This window comes from Castor canadensis, chromosome 2 (assembly GCF_047511655.1).
Source record: "Castor canadensis chromosome 2, mCasCan1.hap1v2, whole genome shotgun sequence".
NCBI classification, from domain to species: domain Eukaryota; kingdom Metazoa; phylum Chordata; class Mammalia; order Rodentia; family Castoridae; genus Castor; species Castor canadensis.
In genome coordinates, this window is record NC_133387.1 from 79,979,066 (window position 1) to 80,003,251 (window position 24,186).

A 24,186-nucleotide genomic window follows, 5' to 3' on the forward strand; every position below is an offset into this window, starting at 1 on the left:
AAAAGAAGCATTCTATTTAATAGTACAATAACTAAGTCTATCTTTTGGTGAGTTGGTACCCCTGTACTGCGGATTTCACCAATGCTTCCCAGTATTTTAGAGAAGACAGAATGACAAGAGGATGTTGGAATTTGGTATTTCCCTTCCCTGGGCAAGTTAGGCTTTGAAAAAGACCAAGGAGGTTATACTCTGGTAAAGTAGTTTCTTTTCAGTGTTATCTTTTAAAGAAAAACAGAATGTTTCCTGTATTTTAAAATGGCTATTTTTTGTCTTCCCCTGTTAGAAGACCTAAGTGAGTTTTCTCAGACATTCACTATGGGAACTTGGTAAACCCCTTCGAAGTAAAATTCGTGACAGTGTAAGGCCCCTTCTGTGATTTAGCTTTCCTGGAGTTTTTAAGTCTCAGACTTGTCCACACTGAGCATCCATGCAGCAATTCAGTTACAGTCCAGGTTTTCATATCCAAGTACTGGTTTCTGTGGCAGTCTCTGCTCTGGTTCCCATGGAGATTTATGCTCACTGATTTCTGCTCTGGCAGCTTGCAATGTTCTGCATCTGCCTTTCTGTCCAGTTTTGGGGAGTGTGGCTTGCCCTGTGACCTCATTTCTCTGATGCTCTAAGAAGAGTTATGATTGCTCAGTTTGTTCAGCTTTTTATTTGTTTTTAAGATATACTACTGATTTCCAAGCTCTTTACATGCCAGAGTACAAGCTGGAATCCAGAAACATACTTTTATGAATTAACAATAGATCATGAACATATTTCTGTCATTGACTATGTATTGATTACCATTTCTAAAGGCTAGCAAAGTTGCATCATTATTATTTAACTTGTCTCCTATGGTTGAACATTTAAGCTATTTTCTTTTTAAAAAAAAAAGGCTGTTGCAATAACTCATATCATGGAAATATTCATATGTCTATGTCCTTAGATGTTTATTTCCCCTTTATAGGATAAGTACTTACAAGTGGAAGGGTATGCACCCTAATGTTTTGTCACTGTACAGGGTCCCTAGCAGTGCATGAGTGCCTTTATTGGATCACCTTCTTCCAACATAAAATATTAATTTTTCATTTTTAAAATTGAACAGAAAAAGAATGGATTTGATTTATTACCAAACCTGTATGCAACTCACTCCAGAGATTTTTTCCAATACTGTGTATCCCTATAACAGAATGCTTTATTAATTTATTATAGATTAATCTTTTAGAGTAAAAATAAATTAAAATTTTGCTTTATGGCTTCAATGAAACTTTTTTAACCAAAGAACTTGTGTTTTTACTGATGCAAAGTCATTTTTAATCTCTTTTATCCCTAAATACCTACTGCCTGAAGCTTACATGGACCTTATTCTTGTCAAACAGCTTATTTTAAGAAGCAGAGATTTCCGCAACAGCCTGACCAGTGGTGGAGAAAATACAGCGTGGCCAAGTCAGTTTAGCCATAATGATATTTTGAGTCCTGTTTGGGTCATACTCACAGGATTAAATTCTTTCTGTATCTATTTTTACTTTGCTTTCGATCAAAAAAGACAGGAAAGCCATTAATCCCATATTAGCTTCAGTGCCACACTTCAATACCACTTTATCTAAATTTAGTTGTATTCCTTCCTCTTTAAAATGTTTGTTTATAGCAGCTAAAAAGTGGCTATAAAAACGCTAATGGTTTTACTATGAAATATAGACACCAAGATAATTAGTTCCTTTCTAATTTAGACTTCATAATGGAGAACAAATGACACTCAAATAAAATCTATTTAAAGAAAAAAATCAGAGAGGCTGATCATTACATGATTTTTTTTTTTTCATTTAGAGATTCTGTCCTGAAAGGAAATCATCTCAGTGGTCTTGCCATATCTTCATTTGAAATCAGGATTAAATTGCTGAATAATAAAAGATGACAACAGTGGCCAAGCCAACTTTTGAACCTGCAAGAGGTAAAAGAAGAAAAGGAGGTGATTTGAGTCAACTCTCAAAACAGTGTTCAAGCAGAGACCTTCCCTCTCCCACAAAGATAAAATATAGAAGAATACTCAGGATACTCCTCAAGAGGTCCAAAACTGTGACTTCAAGAGAGAGTTGGCAAAGAGAAAGAAAGAGGCAAGTGGAAAAAATAGAGGTGATTCAACTTGAGAATGAACAGCTTCTTCCTCACTGTCAAGGAAGCCTCAGTTAGACCAGATTCCTGCTGCCAACATCAACATGGATGATTCTCTAACAGATGAGGAAGATGAGGACTTGGAGGAGGAGAGTGTTGATGATAATTCTGCAGCTTTTCTTGCAGAACTGGAGAAGATGAAAAAAGCAATTACTGAGGAGCAGGCTAAGAAGGTGAGATGATGATGATGTCATGAAGAACTGTGCAAAAGATACAGATGATCAGAAGAAAAAGATTTGTAAATGGTGCACTGGAATATGAATTTCATGAAAAGTTCATGGAAAAATATATGAAGGAGTACAGTTTTATATGCTTAATTGAAGACTAAAATGTTAAGAATTAGTTTGAATTTCAATGTTTATTTTTCCTTTTGCCAGTCATGTAAGTGGTGTATAGGCTTCCCCAATTTTAAGTTCCAAAATATCTCTTCCTTTAGTGATGCCATATTTGATAATGGACTTGAGAATGGTTTAACGCAGTTTTCATTCTCTGAATGCTTCCAGTCATATATTTTCTTTTTAATAATGGAAGAAGGAAACTTGTTGCAATAAATGTGTTAATCTAAATAGCAAAAAAGAAAAACAATCATCTTAACAAAACTCTAACCTACCTGCAGTAAAAAAAATTTTTTTTAGTGTTACTGCAATTTGAATCCAGGGCCTCACACTTGCTAGGCAGATGTTCTACTACTTGAACCATGCAGCCAGCCCTTTTTGCTTTAGTTATTTTTCAAATAATCTCTTATATTTATGCCTGGAATGGCCTGGATCACAATCCTCTGAATCTCTGCCTCCAGAGTAGATGGGATTATAGGTATGAACCACTGAGTCTGGCTTAAAATATTTTTATTCCTGAAAAACCTTACGTAAAAGATAGTAAAGGAATAATTTTCTTGTGAAAATTTAATATCCTCATTACTAAAAAGAAAACCAAGTCATTTTTAAGTCAACATATGAATAACAAGACAGAATAATTCACATAAAATCTTCATTATTTAAATAAGTCATTTAAATTAGAGTATTATATTCTACAGAATTTTATTTTTATCTTTTAATTGACATATGATAATTCACATGATTTGAGGTACCATGTAATATTTTGATACGTAGCCACCAAATCAGAGTAAGGATATCTCCCCAACCATTTATTATTTCTTTGTAGTGAGAAGTTCTTTTACTTAAAAGTAAAATGCATCATCCTGTTAATTTGTATAACTCAGGGACATATTTATGTCATTTTTAATTACAATTAAAAATGTGTGAACACTATCCCAAGCCTCTTTCTGTGCATCCATATGAATGCAAACTCAAAGTATGCCATGAAGCAGGTGTCTAGTACTGTGAGAGAGCAAACTAAATAGATACCATACTTGGGGTACCTCTAAAAGCTGACCCTGAGATTAAACAACTGGAATTCAACACACTGGCTTAAGTGAGGAAGTAGGGAAAGTGATCTGGGGAAGGAAAAATTTAAGAGTCCTTTGATGAGTGAGCTCTCTTTGTGGAAAGCTGGGGTTCTTTCCTGCTAGAGGCCCTTTCAAAGGTTAATGGTTTCTATGAAGCACATTAGAATTGTCCCACTAATATAAGAAGAAGCTGGGGTATTTGGCCACAGATTCTTTTTCCTTACTGGTTGAGATTTGTCTCTGAGGCATTGAATACTAGGTAACTTCAAGTCAACCAGCTCATGGGCCAAAAAATCTTAGCAGTAACCCATGCAAGCGATCAAAATAGAAGCAGAATGATGGAGACACTGGAGTTAGGACTAGGTAGTGTTCATAAAAGTGCTCCAATTCAGTTGTAGGATGGGATCAATAATACATGCTAGAAGGAAGTCTAATTTAGTCACAAAGTCAGGACAAGATTCCCCAAAAGAGAATCAGTGAATGAAATAAGGATATCCAATTTTAAAATAGAAAAAAAGAAGGAAGCCATTAAGATGTTTTAGTCAGTAGGTACAATGAAGAAATCTGTATCTTGAAAAATTAATCTGACTGAAGATTAAAGATCCAATGTGATAAGAGCCACAGCCAATGAAATGTGTCCCTTAATAGTTGCCCAGATTGGAGGTGATTAGATTCTTGGACTAATAATGGATAATATTTGAACACATAGATGTATCTAAGATGGCTCAAGTTTATACCTTGCTGTGCTCTATTCTAGTGATTTACATAACCTTTAGTGTCAAAATTCTTTATCTGTGATATTGCACTATAGTTTAGATATGCTTAGTGGCTATCAAGACTTCATGTGTTGAAATTTAATCCCTACCATGAGATATTAATGTGGTGTAAACTTTAACTATGGTGTTCAGAGGTACAGCCTTTCAAAAGTGATTAAAATTAGATAATGTCATTAGATTGGAGCCCTGTGATTAAATCCAGGTGGCTTCATAAGAATATGGAGAGGGATGAAACAGACATATATACACATGTGTACTCCATGTTGCTTTCATGTGATGCTCTATGCCACCCAGTGGCTCCTAGACTTTAACCCTCCAATTGTGACCCAAATTAAACCTCTTTCCTTTGTAGAAAATACCTGCCTCAGGTATTTCATTATATTAATGAAAAATTGATTAATAAAAATAAGATCTATCCCACAGAATAGTTGAAATAGATGGGTTATTAAACCCATTTATTAAACCCATTAAATGGGCATAAAAAGATGCTCTGTCAACTTTAGCTATTACTTTTAAGGAGGTAGGGTTGGGAAAGAAATGGAAAATTATCATGTATTTAGGAAGAGGATCCATACCTACCTGACAGATTGGATTTTAAGAATAGAAGGAAATTTTAACAAATATTTCTGGGTAGTGTGTTCAAAAACAGTATAACAATTAGTGTCAAACACTGAGACAAAGAAAAAGAGAAAGACAAGATTTGAGAGGAAATGATTAGGAGTATATTTGGGACATGCTGGATCTGAATTGAGTGGGAGGTCAAAAATGAAATACTAAGTAGGCTTGTACATAGAGATTCTGAGGTCAGATTGAGAAATCTGGGCTAGAAGTACAAACTGTGAGTCACCTGGACAGAAGTAGGAATTGAAATTGGAGTAGAGATGGTCAGAATACAGAGAAAGAACAAAAGCTTATTTATAAGAAAAAAATGCTAACAATTCATAGGTGTAGGTTTAGGCAAAACCATAAAGCAAGAAAAACATTGGATTCTTTCCCCTAATCTCTCCATCTTTTTCATATTCCTTTCCTTTTTTCAGAAATTAATCAACTTTTCAGTATATTAAATTTCTACTATCTTCCCATTTGTCTATTAAGAAAGAATTTACTGAGCAACTTCTATAGCAAGGGTCTGTTTTACATGCTAAGTAAACAGCAGTGAACAAGACACACATAGTCTCTGCTCTCATTAGGCTTGACAAATGTCCCATTATGGAAAGGTCACTCAAAGAATTAAAATAAGAATATATGATAGAATGAGACTGGATGACTGGGTGACTACATTAGTTTGAGTGGTCTGTGAAATTCTCTCTGAAAAGATTATATGTAAGATGATATTTTAGCCAGTTAGTACAGTGGCACACACCTGTAATCTCAGCTACTTGGGAGGTAGAGGCAGGAGAATCATAAGTTTGAGGATAGCCAGGAGAAAATTAGCTGGGACCCTATATCAGAAACAAAAGGGCTGGGGGCATGTCTCAAGTGTAAAGCACTTGCCTAGCATGTCTGAGGCCCTGGGTTCAATGCCCAGTTGCCAACCCCTGAAAAAGAAAGATAGAAAAGTAAAGAAAAAAGAAACAGTTTTAAAGGTAAAATGAAAGTTGGTCATTAGGTAGAAAAATACTCCACAAAAATCTCATCCACTCTTAATGTGTGGGCACATGTAACTCTAAGGGACAGACTATGTACAGCTTTGTAAACTGTAGGAAAAAGTGTGATGGAAAGAATGGGCAACAGCAAGACACTGGAGAATTTTAGTCAAGAGAGCGTTAGGGTCCAGTTTATGCTGTAAGAGAAACACTGTGGAGCTCCATAAGCAATATATTATAGCAGAGACAGAACAGACATAGAGAAATCAATTGTAAGGCAAGTCCCATCCATATAGGATAGATAGTAACTTGTGCAAGATTAAAAGTACATAGTATAAACAGAGAGAACAGACTAGAATACATGGAAGAATTAGGTGAGGGAAGGAGCAGAAACACACATAGCTCTTGATTTTAGGCTTTTGTAGCACAGTGGCACCATACATGGAAATGGAGACTACTGAGGGAAAAGCTGACTAAAGACAGGGTGATCAAATTTTGCATGTAAAGCTTACTATAAGTCATAGCTACTCATGTGGAAAATAAACATGCAAGTGAGAAAGGTCAGGTCTGTAGAAATAGGTCTTAGTACCATGACACAAAGATAGTCCTTAAAACCTTGAGAGGCTGACAGGTACAGTCAGTGTGTGGATCCAGAAGAGAAAATGATGAAGGGGTAGAGGAGGAGGACTCTGAGAATAAAACTAACAAGGAACAGAAGGTGATACCAGAGAGAATTGAAAGAGTGTGGTATTACATAAGCCCTGAGCATAAAGGTTCTTAAAATGAAAAAAGAAGTCATATATATCAAATGTTGCCAGTAAATAAAAGAACAAAAGGGAGCCAATCTTTCCTACATACACTTCACATTCCAGATATGTGGTAACATAGCTTCTACCAAACTTACCTGCTTTGTGTAATATTCTCTTAGTCTTTCATTTGACTTGTTACCTAATCCATCAAGTCAACCTGTGCTACATGAAAAGTAGAATAATAAGGAATTAAAGTTTATTTTATTTGAACTTTTGTATCCATAAAGAATTATCTATAACAATTTGCAACACATATCACATTAAAAGTCAAACTTTAGTTGGAAAATGTCCTTTCTTATGACTGATCCTGGCCAAGTATCAAGTTGCTGTTAGTTCATTAATTTTGGAAGCCAAGTCTGAGACTTCATCTTACAACAGAATGAATAAAGAACTTTATCCAACCATTCTGTTGAGCTCCAATGCTTAGTTATGCAAAGCAATTATAATGTAGCACTTTTTTTATATGAAAGTTATATTTCAGCTCTGTTATGTAAAGAACATGGAAGCTGTCCTCCCATACTTAGAAGTAGAAACTGGACAAAGAAATGAATTTTCTTGGATACAACAGAGGTTTCAGAGGAAACTGATACCACAAAAGCTGGAGAGACAGATATGTTTAAAGAGACATAGACAAAGGGTAGAAAACACTAGAGTCATAAGCTAGCAGGAACTCTTAGATTCTTATTTTGACAAGTTGTACAGGGAGATGACAGGCTGAATGTAGACTAACATGAAAATGAGAATTTCCTGGGTGAATGAGAAGTTCCAACATTTGCCTGAAAACTTTTGTTGACTTTATCTCCTAGAATCAAATCTGATTGTAATAGTGTTGACCAAAGAAAGATTTCTTTTTGAGGGGAGATTCTCATTTTGAAGGGAACATCCTTGAGACATAGGAAATCTAAAAAACTGTGACTTAATCATACAATAGAATACTCTTCTTTCCCCAGACATTGCTGCAAAACAATAGGGACCAGTATAATTACAGTGGATTACAGCTGGAAGAGATTCAAGACAAAACTCTCTCTGAGAGAGAGTATTTTAGAATGTTCAACCTCAGGAAGGTAGAAAATAAGGACAATGGAGGAATTTGAAGTCTCTGGCACTTCAAGTGACAAAAAACATTAAACAACCCAAATCCTGGATAGATTAACATAAATCCTTACCATATATCTGGCTTTCTACTAAAAAGGAAAGGACCTGTTAAAAGTCAATTAGTAAAATGAAGTAATCACCAAAATAAGACTGAGATATGACACACATGTTAGAATTAGGAGACAAGGATTTTGAAATAATGGTGATTAATATAGGATCAATCATGAGAAAGAAACTTTTTCACATCTTCTTATGTAAAAAATAGATAACATCCAATAACAGATTGTGAAGCACTTTCACTATGTACTGTGACTCCTCTCAGTCCAGTAAGTCCACATGCTATAAATTATATTAGTTATATAAATGATAGATTTATTGTATGAAAATAGTCAACAAGAAGCAACCAAAACCTAGAACTTACCATGAATCAGTTCCCTAAGTCACAGGAAAGCTACTTGTGGTATATGGGGTCTCAGTTGTACATGTTCCATTTCCAGCTGAGCTGGGCCCATGTGACTCAGTGATCATAAATATGGAGCTGCAACCCATTTATAGCCAGGATGTGGAACACAATCTAGGTTATTCTGGCCAGTACCTCCCTATTGAAGAATAGTTATTCTTGAGGGCTACATATGAAAAAGGGAAGAGGGGACTAGCCTGGTCCAAGACCAGCCAGAGAACTGTCTGCATAGATGAATAATGTCATCAGAGCGAAGGTAGGAGAAAGAAAGGATCAAAGCAAAATGTTAGAAATTCAAAAAAGAAACCCACTGTACCAGAAACAAAGAATGTCTTCAGTGGGCTCCTCGATAGATTCTACATGAGTGAAAAAAGAATCAGTGTGATTGAAGATAAATCTACAGAAACTTCTTAACCTGAAATAAAAAGAGAAAATAAGATGAAATGAACACAACACAGGATCCAAGAACTATAGGACAATATCAAAAGCTTTAAAATATATAATTGAGATACACAATATTTGAACAAAAAGAAAGTATGGATGGAGCAGAACTATTTGAAGTGAGAACAGTCAATAGCTTTCCAAAATTGATGACTGACACAAAACCTTTTGTCCAAAAGCTCAAAGAACACCATGTAGGATAAATCTCAAATAACCAAACCTAAGCATATCACTTCAAACAAGCAAGGAAAATGAGACATTATTAAAGAAAGTCCCCAAACAAACAAAAACCTCCTTATCCATTGAGAAACACAGATAAGAATAACAGCAGACATCATTTTATTTATATGTAGAAGCTAGACCTATAAGATAAATGTACACATGTATATGATTTTGTATACACATAAATATATGTATATACACACAGAGTGAGAGAGAAAACATGATTATATTAGTGGGTCTGTCTCAGGGGACTATGGGAATGGGGAGGAGAGGAAAAGAGAATGTTAGAAAGTGGCAAATATTGAAACATTGCATCTGTGTATGAAAATAACTTAACGCAATACACTGTAACCTGTTGAATAATAGGGGAGCAGGGCAATAAAGTATAAGTAATGGGGTTAGTCTGATTGAAGCCAAGGTGAAAAGGTGAAATGCCCTTGAACAATCAATATACACTTAAAGACGATGAAGGCCAGGAGGGTAAAACAGGCCCTTTCCGGGGATGGTTATGAGTAGGAATGGGGAGGGGAATGGGACATGGTGAAAGAGAGTGGGTATTGTGGATTTATTTGGAATTCGTGTTTGAAAATAGAATAATGAAACTTGTTGAAATTGTTCTAAGAAATGAGGGGGATGAGAGATGAAGGAGAGATGGAGGGAAAGAATCCAATTAAGATACATTATAAGCATATGTGTAAATATTACAGAGTATACACCTATATAAATATTACATGCTAATAAAAAATAAAATCATACTTAGAAAAATAAGATAACTCATCACAAGCAAAACACATTTGCAAAAAAATGTTGTAAAAAGCTCTTCAGAGAAAAAGAAAAGGATAAATTCAGAAAAGGGAATCCACATAAATAAAAGGACATCAGAGAAGGAATAAAAATAGTAAGTAAATGTTAAATGTAATTATTTCTTACTGATCACAAGGAAAACTGTTGATTTAAAGCAATAATATTAATAACAAGCATCAGGTGATTTTAGGACATAGATAATTATGCAAATGACAGAAGTGCCACAATACATGCAAAAAAATAATTGGAGTATTCTTAAATAAGACCATTGCACTATATCGAAATAGTAAAGTGCTTTTGAAACTGGACTAAGATTCATTTAAAATGTATATTGTAAACCACTGGAAACAAAAATCTTAAAATAAATATAAATGATGTATTAAGAATAGCAATAAGATGGAATAATTACCTTGTCACTAAAGACAAGTAAAGGCATAAAAATGGTTGAAGGGAGGAGAAACAAGTAACAAATGAAACGAATAGGAAAGTTACAAACATCTGACTACTTCAATAATAACAGCAAATCAATTAAAAGATTGTCACAGTAGAAAAAAATAGGACTCAATGATAAATTGTATACAAAAATCCAACTTCAAATGTACTCAGGTTAAGAGCAAAGGGATAGAGAAATAAATATCATGACAAAAGTACTCAAAAGCAAGATGTAATAACCATAGTAATTTCAGACAGAGAGGATGTCAAAACATTCAAGATGATCAAGGTTAAAGATGGACATGTACGATAATAAATAGGTCAGTTTTCTAAGTGGACATAATAATCCTAGTAATGTATTCACTTAACAAAATACTCAAATCTAAAACAAAAAAATCTAAACTCAGGAAACTGGAGAAAAGCAAATTAGCACAAAGAAAGATACAGAGGTTAAAAACTAAAATTGTAGCATAAATTAATGGCATGGAACAGAGGAAAACAACAGAATCAATACAATGAAAAATTTGTTCTTGAAAACATTAAAACCTCTAAATAAGATAATTAGGAAAAAACAGAGAAGCTACATTAGCAATATTAGAAATAAAAGGGTAATCACTGCTGATTGAATGGAAATTCAAATAGTTACAGAAGGATACTATCGACAAACTTAAATACAATCAACAAACCAAAAACTAGATAAATTAGAAGAAATAGACTAATTCCTTCAAAGACACAAACTTCTAAAACTCGTACGAGAAGTAGTAGATAATCTCAATGGAACTGCATACATTAAGAAATAAAAATTAAAACAAAGGCCCAGGTAGATTTGCAGGTAAATTCTACCTAACATTTAAGGAAAACAATAGTAAATTTACACAATCTTTTCCTAAAAACAGAAGGATTCTTCCTGACTGAATTTATGAGTTCAGAAGCATCCCAATGCCAAAAACAGATAAAAAGATTACTAGAAAAGAAAGGACCAGTGCCTCTTAGAATACAGAAATAGAGATGCAAAATTCCTCAACACAACATTAGCAATTTGAATGCTACAATGTATAAAAGGAGTTATTCATCATGACCAGAATTTATTCCTGATATGTAAGACTGGCTTAACATTGGAAGGTCTATCAGGATAAAGCATCATAACAGTAGCAAAGAGGAAATACTATACAGTAATACCAATTGGTACAGAAAAAGCACTTGACAAAAATCCAAGATATAAATATAATAAAAAACACTCCAAGAAAAGAATGTACAATGGAAAATTTCTCAACTTGATAAAAAACATCTTCAAAAATCTAACACCTACCATGATACTTAAGGAGACAGACTAGACCCTCACCCCCTAAGATCAGGAACAAGGCGAAAATGCACTCCTCACTATTGTGATTCAGTACTGGAATGATACTCCCAGGGTTAAAAAAAAAAAAAAAAGAGCATGACTCAATTATTTCTCAAAAATTTTTTACTGAGGTCAAATTCATGTAGCAAAATTAATCGTTTAATATTTTTCTTGAAAGGTTTATTTTTAATTGACAAATGTCACATATATACACATTATGGAATGGCTATATTGAGCTAATTAACAAGATTAACCATTTCAAAATGAACAATTCAGTTGAATTTAATACAATCACAATGTTGTACAACTACTTCTTCTACCTACTTCCAAAATATTTCTATTATTCCACACTAAAAATCTAAAGCAGTTATACCACATTTGTCTCCTCCTAGACCTTGTTAATCACCAGTCTGCTCACTGCTTATGTGGTATATCTATTCTGAATATTTCATATAAGTGAGATTGTAGGATATATGAACTTGTGTGTCTCGATCCTTTCATTTAACACAAGGTTTTCTTGGTTCGTTTAAATTGTAGTATGTATCAGCACTCATTCTTTTTGGTGAATAAGTAACATTTCATCATATGTGTTTAGCACAAATTTTTCTTTTTACTTCTTGTTAGACATTTAAGTTTTTCTCATGTTTAGCTGTTGTGAATTGTCCTGTTAAGGAAATCATGTTAAGATTCTTAGCTGAATACCTCTTTTCAATTCAAGCTCTATACCTACAAAATGAATTGCTAGGTGATAAAGTTATTCTGTCTGCTTTTTGGAGGAACCAGCAAACTGTTTTCTACAGGTAAATAATTTTGTATTCCACCATCAATATACAAGGGTTCTAATTTCTCCACATCCTTGCTAGCACATTATTTTCCCTTTCTTATCATTTGACCATAGCTATTTAGGTTTAGTGGGTCTCAAAATCTATTTGATTGGTCTATTTTTCTATCTTTATATGAACAATTTCACATTTTTCATTGTAACTTTGATGAATGTTTTAAAGTTGGTGTCCTCCAATTTTGTTCTTGTTCAAGACTGTTTTGGCTATTGCTTGCTCTTTGCAGTTTGCTGTGAATTTTAAGATCAGCTTTTTCATTTCTGCAAAACAAATGCTGTTGCAACTTTGATGAGGATTACAGTACAAATGCAGATTGCTTTGAACATAATTGACATCATGACTACATTTGCCCTCTAATCCATGAAAGTCTAATAGTTTTCATTCATTTAGGTATTTAACTTTTTCTTACAGAAATGGTTTGAAGTTTTATTGTCCAACTCTTTAACTAATGTGGTTAAACTTACACATATGCATTTTACATATGCATTTTATTCTTTTGAATGCTACTGTAAATTGATTGCTTTATTAGTTTCCTGTTTTTATTTTTCATTACTGTGTTTAGAAACAACTGATTATTGTACATTGCTCTCATATCTTGAAACTCCACAGAATTTAATTTATTTATCCCTAGCAGATTTTTATTTTGGTAGATTCATTGAGATTTTCTATATATAGGATTGTGTTATTTTCTAGTGTAGATAGTTTGGGTTTTTTTCCTTTTTTCACTTAAATTTCTTTTCTTTTTCTTCTTTGCTGTCTCTGATTAGAACTTCTAATAATGTGTTGAATAGTAGTGGTGAAAGCATGAGTACTTATCTTGTTCATAATATTAGAGAAAAAAATTAGTCTTTCATCTTTGAATATGGTATAATGTTTGTGGATGTTTTCATAAATGCATTTTGAAACTAAGATTCTAAAAGAATTAGGAAACTAAAAGTAAGATATTGTTTATACTCAGAAGAGACAAAATCAAGGCAGGGAATGAGAAAAACTATCAATAGTCACATTCAGTTCAGAGTTCATTCAAAAGTAGAATCTCTTTGTCACTCTGAGCATTCATTTTGCTTTATACCCCAAAAATGAAATAGAAACAAATCAAAATCTCAAAGTAATTACTTTTCATTTTAGAATTCAGTTAACTTTGGTTATATAACTTAAAATTCTATTTATTAAAGTATGTGATATTTCAACAGATAAGGGGATTTTGTTTTCTGTAACAGTCTCCCTATATAGCCCAGGCTGGCCTGGAACTTCCTGTCCTCCTGTTTTAGTCTCCTGGGTTCTGGGATTATAGATGTGAGCTACCACACCCAACAGGGGAATTTCCTGTCATTAAAATGCCATCATCTCTATTTCCACTACCAAGCAAGGATTTTCTCCTGATTCTATTAATGTCTTTTAAACAAGAAAAACTGAAAAGTTTATTACCTTGTATGCAAGTACGCAGAAATATCATTTTATGTTTTGATGTTTAAGTATAGCTTATTTATATATTAAGTGACTGGTTTGGTCAATACATAAATCTACTTTCTCACATAGTTTCTGTACACCAAAAATTCTAACTCCTAGTAAAGACATGGAGATTCTTTTCCATTGGTCAGGATAAAAAAGCACAAATCTAGCTTTAGTTTTATTTATATCTGTGATCGAATATTCTGTTTCCTTACAGTACATGTATGCCTTGTCTTTTATATGTAAGCTTCAGTCTGCAGACCCAGCTAAGGCTAATTGCCTACATGCACTGGAATGAAATATGTTGGTTAAAAGCATGAATCACAAAAATCACACAAAGTAACATCAGTGAATTTGGTTACATCAAATTTAAATCATATACATAGTACTTTTTTGATTACATAAGCTTTTCTTTAAAAGTGTACGCCAGTAGAAAAATGGTATTTTTAGATAACAAAGAATTCAAATACAACATATATAAGAATATTTTACTAATTATTAGGGAACAGAAAAATCAGTGAAGATCTAGTAGAGAATTACATCCAGTCAATGCAAATGGTCAATAAAATTGAAGAGATGCTCAAACTTCCTAGTAATTAGGCAAATGCAAATTAAAACAAGAAATTATTTCATACCGAATTAGCAATATGGTTTAACAAATCTGTAATTAATGAGAATGCAATGAAATAGATAATCTGGTGAAATACCAATTAGTACCAATATTTGGATAGTAATTAATTGTATTCAACAAAACTAAAAGAATGGATACATAAAAATAATGATTCTCAACCATGTGCAAAATTTGTCCTCTAGAGGACTTTGGGGAATTGATGGAGATATTTTTGTTGTTCACATCTGTGAAGGTGCTACTGGCAACTAAAGATAAGAGACAGGTATAATGCCAATCATCATACAATGCACAGAACAGCATCCAATAACAAAGAACTACCGGTCCCAAAATGTCAATAGTGCCAAACAACGGGAAAAATCATAGTTTAATGCACATTTTTCCCTCCATCTTTCTTTGTTTACCTCCCTTTGTATCTTCCTTCTCTCTCTCAACTCTATAAGAACACACTTAGCCATTAGGAGATATGTACAAAATTTTTTTTACGTTTTATCATGTTATTGAAATGTAATTTATATTCCATAAAATTTACCCATTGAAAGCACACAATTTGATATGTTTACTACATTCATAGATGTACCACCATCATCATAATCTATGGTTAGATTATTTTTATCATTCTCTCCAAAAGAAATGCCTTATGCTTAAAGTGTTTGCTGTAGCACTAATTTACTCTCCAGTTTGTAAGGATTTGTTTATTCTGAACATTTCATATAAATGGAATCAACAATTGTGGTTTTAATATATTGTTTTCAAGATTCATCAACATATGGTACATTATTTCTTTTAATACTGAATGTTTCATTTCATAGATACACCATGTTTTATATATCCATTTATCAACTGGTGGAAATTTTAGGTATTTCTACTTTTGGGCTGTTATGAAAATGCTACCATGAGTATTCATTGTATATAATCTTTAATGTAACATTTTTATAATAATGAAAATTGGAAATTAAAAATACTAAACAAAATACTCTATCTGTGTTATAATAGGGCTTTTAACAGTGGACAAAGTCATTGTCAAAATGCAAAATCAACATTGTCATTAACTACACATGTAAGGGCTAATAAAGTAAATGAAGAAGTTGGTGTTCTTCACTGAAATGGTAGGTACGAATATTATTTTATTTCCTAATCCATAAAAATGTAAGCAAAAAGAAATACATCCCAACTTGAATAAAAATTTTATTGAAGCTCATTTCTAGCTATTATGTAAAATATTTGTTCTACATCTTGTGGAAGACATAGAAGATCTTACTCATAAAATACTTATGGTAGGAAACTTTAATGGAAATCTGACATCATATTAAGCCTTCAAGTGCCTGTGATTTTTACATGTTTTCCCTTTATTATAGCAACCACATGCTTGGTTGGATTGTGATATTAACAGATTAAAATATGCAGCCAAATCCTTGAAATACTTGAGAGATGTACAGATCTTATCTCTAAAAACAATCTGTTGCTTCATGAATTTAGCTATAAGGTAATTAGATAAAAATGAAATTAACATTTTTATAATGTGGTGAAATTTATTTTTTCATAAAACAAATGCTTTCATTTCAGCAGAATTATCATTATTTTATATGTCTCTCAAAATCATTATAACAATTAAATATCTTGGTTTCATAGTTTCTCTTTCATGGTAGAAAATAGTTTTCAATTTTGCAATAAATGGTAACAATGAAAACAAAACCTGTAGATTTTAGAACAAACCTTGATTCATTTAATTGCAATCAATTATACAGGGAAATATATTGAAATGGTTTTATGAGGTTTTTTTCTATTATATGTTACTTTCTTCTTACAAACGTGTAACTCATATATGTATAAAACCATTAAAATAAGAGAGAACATTAGTATTAATTCTTTATCTGATTATCTGTGTTTAAAATGTGAATAGCTATATTCTAATGAATAGTATATTCTATTCACTAATGTGAATAGCTATATTCTTTGTAATGAATTTACATATTATTTAATTCTTAAAACTGTCTTCTGCTTGCCACTTGATTAACCATTTTTCTTTACTTGGAATTTTTTTGAATCATTATCTAATTCTAGCAGAACAATTCAATAAATGTAAAGAAGTAAACAAATGTTTTAAGTAGAAAAGTAAAAAGTTTTGAGAATAATTACCATATCCATAGCTGCAGGTACAAAATCAACCTACAAAAGTCATTGCATTTCTATGTACTAATAATCTGAAACAGAAATTAAGAAAACAATCCCTTGCCTGCTAGACATGGTGATGCATGTTTATAATCCCAGATACTCAAGAGGCAGAGACAGGAAGATTGCTAGTTCAAAGCTGGCCTAGGCAGAATTAGTGAGACTCTATCTCAGAAATAAAATAAAATGGGACGGGCTGAGTACGGTAGCTCAAACCACAATCCCAGCTATATTGGAGGTGGATAGGAAAGAAAAAAGAAGAATAAAAAGGAAGGATGGCTCTCTTTCTTAGAAAATGGGTTCTCTCCATAGACTAAGTGAAACACTATTGCCAGAAGACCTTGGAGACCCTGCATAACCATAGCCTGCTGGCTTCTCCCTCCTCTTGGATTCTGTGGCTCCTTCCTTCTCAAAACTGTGTGCAATTTAGACACCATCCAATTTTCCATGGAAGGAAATAATGTGACTTTGAAATAATGTGGCTGTTGAATTAGAACTAAATTATTTATGTATTTAATCATTCATTCAACTGTAAGTTCATTCATCCATCAATCTATCCATTCATCCACAAGTTCATTCATGTATTCATCAATTGATTTATTGAACATTTTTAAAAACATATTTGTGTCAGAAATTTTATTAGGATATTGGGGAGCATGAACTTGTGGGAGTACAGAAAGATTTTAGATAGACTATAGTTATCTGAAATGTTTATGAGGATGGGAGCAGGAGAAAAATTTACCTTAAAGAAAGATAATGAAATCTATTTCAAATACAAAGTATTTGAAGAGCCTCTATTCCCTTGTTACTCTAAAGTAACACAGACCAGCAGAGTTGACTTCAGTTTGGAGTGTTTAAAATATAAAAACTCAAGCCTTCCTCCCTTGACCCACTTAATCAAAATGTGCATTGCAAGATCTCCAAGTGATTCTTCCACACTGGAAAGTTTAAGAGGCACTGTTTTCTAGACCATTTAGATTGAAGTGTTCAATAAACATCTTGATCTTAAACTCAAGAGATGAGGAAGTGGAAGTTATCAGAACAGGATATTAATTGAAATCTCCAGTGTGTTGAATAATCCAAAGAGAATGTGTAAAGAAGAATATAATTGAAAACAAAATTCAAGAGTTTTGTTCTTCCATTTGTCTTTTAACCTTTTATTAAGGGAAAGGAAGAAGAACAGAAAATACTAAGGTTTCAAATGATGAAGAAAAGTTGAAGCTTATCTGATAAAGAGACAAATGCCAAATCTGGCTGAATCAAACTCAATGTCAGAACTACAACCAATAACATGAGATGCAAGACGTAAGAATAGTAGGCTAGAGTTGCTACAGTGTGTATCTTAAATGTACTTCCAAAGGCCCATGTGTTAGAAGTTTAGTCCCTAGCTAGGTACTTTATAAAGGTGGTGGAATTTTTTAGAGATTTCAGGCCATTGGAGGTGTGCTCTGCGATGGTATTGTGAGACCCAGTGACTTCCTCTCTCTTTTCACTTCCTCAGCAGGAGGTGAATGGCTTTACTTCATCATCTACTCTCCATCAGGAGGTGCTGTCTCACCACAGATCCAAAAGCAATGGAGCCAATGATCTTGTACAGAAACCTCTAAACTCTAAGCCAAAATGAAACTCTTTTCTTCACAAATTGATTTAACTCAGGTATTTGTTTCATTAATGGAATGTTGACTTGTTTGGCTTTCATTTCTTTTTATTTAGGTGGTTTTTACCAATGATAAAATGAAATTGTTTTAATTATATTTTTATTCTCCTTTTAAGGAATGGTTCCACTATTTGAGTTCTGTGAGCTTGGATGAGTTCCTTAACTTCTTTAAGCTTCAATTTCTTCTGTAAAATAGTCATAATAATAGTACACACTGCAGGAGGCTGACAGCATTGAAAGAACTGATACTTAAAAAGTTCTTAGCTCAGTGTCTGGCAAGCCCATAACAATTGCATGATCATAACCATTAGTATCACTGATAACTATTGTTATTTAAAATGAAAATTAATATAATCTACATCTTATTCCATTCATTTGTAAGAGGATCAAAGTACACTTCTCATATTAGCACAAATATAGTATTTTCTTACATTTTGGAAACATTTTGAAAGGAGACTGATTTTTTTAAGAAAAGTTAAGCAAAAAGGCTTTTAAAAATAATTTGGTTTGTAAAAAAGAGGTTTTGAAAAGACAAACCATTTCTTTGATATTAATCAAGTTACATAGAGAGAGCACCAGGACTTTCATCTCGTTAGTCCTGGAGTTTCAGAAGACTTCCCACAAGATAAGTGATTCCTGTCAGATACCTTCAATTTGAATGGCAGTTCAAATTTCTGAAACCACAGCAGGGAAACAAACATTTTCTCTTTGTATAAGTGTTCTATTGAGAAAATAGCACATTAGACAGGGCTTTCTCTTATCATGTATAAAAATCTGTGGAATCCAAGCTAAGAATATATGAAAATACTGTTTTCCTCATAAATATTTCTCACTTGTCATATTCCTATTTGGGACAGTTTAATATAATCACAGAATCCAGACATCACTTTTAGTTTGAGTTTGATCTGAAAATAAGTACTGATAGATTTGGTGAGAGAGGGTCTGCATAATCAGCTTATATGCTTAGCAGATGTACTCCCATGAAGAGCAAGTGTCAAAGGGAGATGGACAGAAGCATCAAACCAGAAACCATGTGATGGCACACAATAAAGCCCAGTCAAATGGGAAATAATCTTCAAACTCACAGAATTTGATTTCAATGTTAACTCCAGTCCCTACTATTAAAAAAAAAATTCTTCCCGTTAGCTTTAATGATCTGCTTTTCAAACTATGCTTTTTTTTTTTTAGCTTAAATAAAGCATCCTCCTCTACCATCCTTCTAACTCATACCAGAGAGGGGCACTTTCTTTCTCACTATGTTTGTTTCTGGCTCTCTGTAATATTCTCTTTTGTGAAGTACCTGCTCTTTCTTCATATGACTTCCTTTTTATACACATTAAATAATAACTTCTCATCTCTCCAACTGCCAACTCCTGTAAACCACCATTCTACTTTCTGACTACATAAAATTAATTAATGTAGGCATCTTATATAAATGGAATAATTCAATATTATTTTGTGACTGGCTTAATTCATATATTACAATATCTTCAAGGTTTATCTATATTATGTTATAACAGTTGTCAGAATTTCCATACTTTTTAAGGCTAAGTAATATTTCATTCTTTGTATTTTCAACATAATTTTTGCCATTATTCATAGGTGGACACTGGACTACTTCTACATTTGACCATCAAGAATAGTGCTATTATAAACACAGGTGTACGAAGATCTCTTTGAGAACCTGACACTGCTTTCAATTCTTTTGGAAGCAAAAATCGTATGTTCTCCCTCATTTTCGGACAATAGATCAAGGGCAAACACAACAAGGGAACTGGACTTTGACCACATGATAAAGTGAAAGCACACAAGGGAGGGGTGAGGATAGGTAAGACACCTAAAAAAACTAGCTAGCATTTGTTGCCCTCAACGCAGAGAAACTAAAGCAGATACTTTAAAGCAACTGAGGCCAATAGGAGAAGGGAACCAGGAACTAGAGAAAGATTAGTTCAAGAAGAATTAACTTAGAAGGTAACACCCATGCACAGGAAATCAAAGCTAGTCAACTCCCTGTATAGCTATCCTTATCTCAACTAGCAAAAACCCTTGGTCCTTCCTATTATTGCTTATACTCTCTCTTCAACAAAATTAGAGATAAGGGAAAAATAGTTTCTGCTAGGTAGTGAGGGGTAAGGTGGGGTAAGGGAGGGGGGTAAGGGGGAGTTGGGGGAAGGGGGAGAAGTGACCCAAACATTGTATGCACATATGAATAAAATAGAAATTTAAAAAAATTCTTTTGGAAGCAAATGCAGATATAGAAATTGCTATGCCACATGGCAATTTTACTTTTACTTTTTTTGGTAACCTCTATTTTGGAATAGAGGTTGAACCATTTTAAATTTCTACCAACAGTGCACAAGTGTTCCATTGTATTAGAATCCTCACTTGCACTTGTTATTTTCTGTTTGTTTGCTTTCTATTATTACTGTCATCCTAACGGATACAAGGTGGGATCTCATTATGATTTTGATGTATAGTTCTCTAATTACTGTTGATGTTAAGCACCTTTGTATGTGTTTCTTGGCCATTTTTAGAAATGTTTTTTAAGGTTCTTTGCTTATTTTTTAAACAGGATGTTTATTTCTTGTTGAATTTGTAGATCGTTCTCATGTATTCTGAATATTCTGTTTTAAGTCCTGTTTTTAAGGTCTTTTCTCTATATTCTTTAACAACTACCTCAGAATTTCTTTGATTTATATGGCATCTTCCCCTATCAGTTCAATGGCCATATGAATATTTTACATATATTTGTCTTATAATTTGGCAGTCATTAGTAAACTTATTGCCCACTTTTCTTTGCTAATCCTCAGAGAAGTATATAGAACCACAGAGAGACAGAACCAGGCCAGCTCTTCTCCAAACCCACTTTCTCTTCTTTTGGCATACAGCTATAAGACATTTTTCAGCCTCTCTCGCAGCTAGGTGTGGCCTTGTGGATGAGATGTAACAAATGGGATATGAGTAGCAGTAATGTGTACCATATACAGGCTAAGTCCATTGACAGATTGAAAGCATAATGTCTCATATTCTTTTCCTTTCATACTTCATTTAGGTAAGATCAATGGCCTTGGAAATCACATGCCGAGAATGGCCAATTTCAAAACAGAAGGGTCAAGTTGTCTGAATCACCAAGCTCATCCACTATTCTGAAAACCTTTTACAGAATCATGGCAAATAAGAAATAAATGAGGTTAACCCATTATAACTTTGGAGAAGTCAATAGCAAAGCAGGCATCCCACTGCAATATATTATACATTCTAAGAGACAATTGAACTGTATTTTGATCTGTGATGGTCACCAGGGATTAATTTTAACAGATTAGATAAGAAAGAGTGATAGAAAAAAGATCAGAGTTACATAGGCCTTTAAAAAAAATCTTTGCTTATCATTTTATTTCTATTATATAAGTATCTCATCCAACCATCAGGTTATGAAATTCACTGTAATATTTTATAAAGTGCTAACAAAATCTATTCATCATGATTGTGACCCAAAGAGAGTGAGAGAAGTCTATGTAGATATTAATGTTAACTAAATCTCTCGGTTCCTGAATAATAGGTACTAAATAAATATGGACACAACAGAAAGATACTTCCAAAAGCAACCAAAATATCTCCTCACATATATTGTTCAGTAATAAAAAAGAATGCCTTTTTCTGCTCACATAATAGCAAAAATAGTAATATTTCAAACTCCAGTGGTGGTCAGAAGAGATCAGAATCCATTGGGACTATCACACTTTCAGTGTCAATTCTTTATTAACTAATAATTGTGCTCACATTTAGGAGTGACTATTTTTTGCTGGTTCCTTTACAGCAAGACTAATGAGCTCACTATCAACTAAGACACTCAGTATTTTTTATTGTTTATATAGTTAGGATGCAAACATGTCGTACTTCTCCCATCTTGTACCTACCTAGTTTTCTGTAAAGTATAGAGCCTAGTATTTATTTTTATTAAATTTCATTTAATTGAATTCAGTTATTTATTGCATCCTGCCAAGGTCCTTTTGCATCATAATTGTGACCTCTAATATACTTGTAAATCCTCAATTTGTTGATCCATTTACATTTGGTAAATATGGCTTCATTTTCTTTGTTCTAGTTCCTGAATAGAATGCATATCTGGAAATACAGAAAACAGAAAGCAACAAAGAATGCCACTAGAAACCACAGGCTGACATTAACTAGCACTGCTTTGGAAAGAATCGTCTGAAGAGTTACATTTCAACCTAACTGTACTTGGCCATGTTCCCTCTATCTTGACCTTAAGAACATCATGAGAAATCTCATTAACTTGCTTGCTGAAGCCCAGATACGTCGTGCTTAATACTTTTCTTTGACCATCAGTTTAGTATTCCTATCAAAGACAGAAATGAACTGTATCTACTTTCACTTGTTCTAAATGCACACATGCTCATTCCTCATGATCACTTCATTTTTTTAGTCCTCAAAAAACTATGTTTAAATGTTTCCTAGAATATTGTTGAGATAAATTCCAAATTATTGATGTATAATTTCTGCCTTATGCTATCTCTCCTTTTGAGAACAAGAATGTTTGGGAGCTAATAACCACAATTAAAAAGATGAAGAGGATTTAAGGATTTTAAAACTTATTGGATAAAAAGAATTTTTTAAACATACAATGTGTAGAACTATATTAAAAAGGAAAGCAAAGGGCATGAGATCCTTAGAAGGGAGAAGGGAAATTAAACTTTCATCAAAAGAAATGATGAAGTCAGCCATGGAGATGTATGATTATAATTCTAGCTACTCAGGTGATGGAAGGCAGTCAAGGAGTGTGAATTTGAGACCCAGCCATGAAAAAGTAACCCCAAGACACTGTCTGATAAACAAAATTTAAAAAAAAAAAGTGAGACTGGGAGCATAGCTCAAGTGGTAGAGCTCCCTAATATCATTTAATCTTTATGTTGATTATCTTCTTTAATATAACAGTTAGCTGCTATTTTTACATACATTTTGTGTATGAATAAATTGGAATTATGACAGATTAAGTTTCAAGGTCAGACAGTCAATATTGGTGAAAATGGCATATGACAAATATTCTTACTTCTTACAAGTCAAGTTCTTTCAAATTTTTAAATTTTTGATTAATGTGTACTAATTTTATATGTTAATGGGGTTCAGTGTGATATTTCAACACATTCATACAACATACACTGATCAAATCCTTCCTCCCTTTGTACAGTACCATCAAACCAATCTTTTCAATCACTATTCTACATGTAGGTCAACATTTTTTTAGCTTCCACGTATAAGAGACAACATACAGTGTTTGCATTTCTGTAGTACAAACGTTATGTATTCCAGTTTCACCTATTTAGTTGCAAATAATAGAATTTCATGCTTCTTTATGGCTGAATAATATTCTATTGTGTATATAATACCACATTTTTCTTAACCAATTTATCTTTTGAAGACACTGAGGCTGATTTTATATCTTAGCTATTGGGCATGCAGGTATCTATTTGATATGATGATTTCATTTCTTATGGATGTTTACTAAGAAGTGTGATAGCTGGATCATATGGTAGATCTATTCTTAATTTTTTGAGAAGCAACCATGCTATTTTCATAATGGCTGTACTGATTTACATTCCCTACCAACAGTGTATAAGAGCTCCTCTTGTTCCAAATCCTTACCATAACTTGTTACTTTTTTTTAAGTAATAGTCATTCTAACTGGGGTGAGGTGATATTTCATTGTAGTTTTGATTTACATTTCACTGATGGATAATGATATTCATCATTTTTTCATATACTTATTGGTCATTTGTAGATTCTCTTTTGAGAAGTGTCTGTTAACATCTTTGTCCATTTTAATTGGATTAGTTGCTTTTTGTAGTTCTGTTTTATGAGTGACATGATTGAATATTAATTTCTTATCT

General features: G+C 33.1%; 1 long non-coding RNA gene across 2 annotated transcripts; it reads left to right on the forward strand.

Moving 5' to 3' along the window:
* The first annotated feature begins 1,808 nt into the window (after positions 1-1,808).
* On the forward strand, positions 1,809-18,270 carry LOC109683188 (uncharacterized). 2 transcript variants are annotated; one of them, XR_012441894.1, is made up of 3 exons: positions 1,809-2,330; positions 15,445-15,557; positions 18,122-18,270. It is a non-coding gene; the product is annotated as an uncharacterized lncRNA (long non-coding RNA). The 2 variants fall into 2 exon arrangements; XR_012441895.1 differs by having other exon boundaries at positions 18,125-18,270.
* Positions 18,271-24,186: the final 5,916 nt, after the last annotated feature.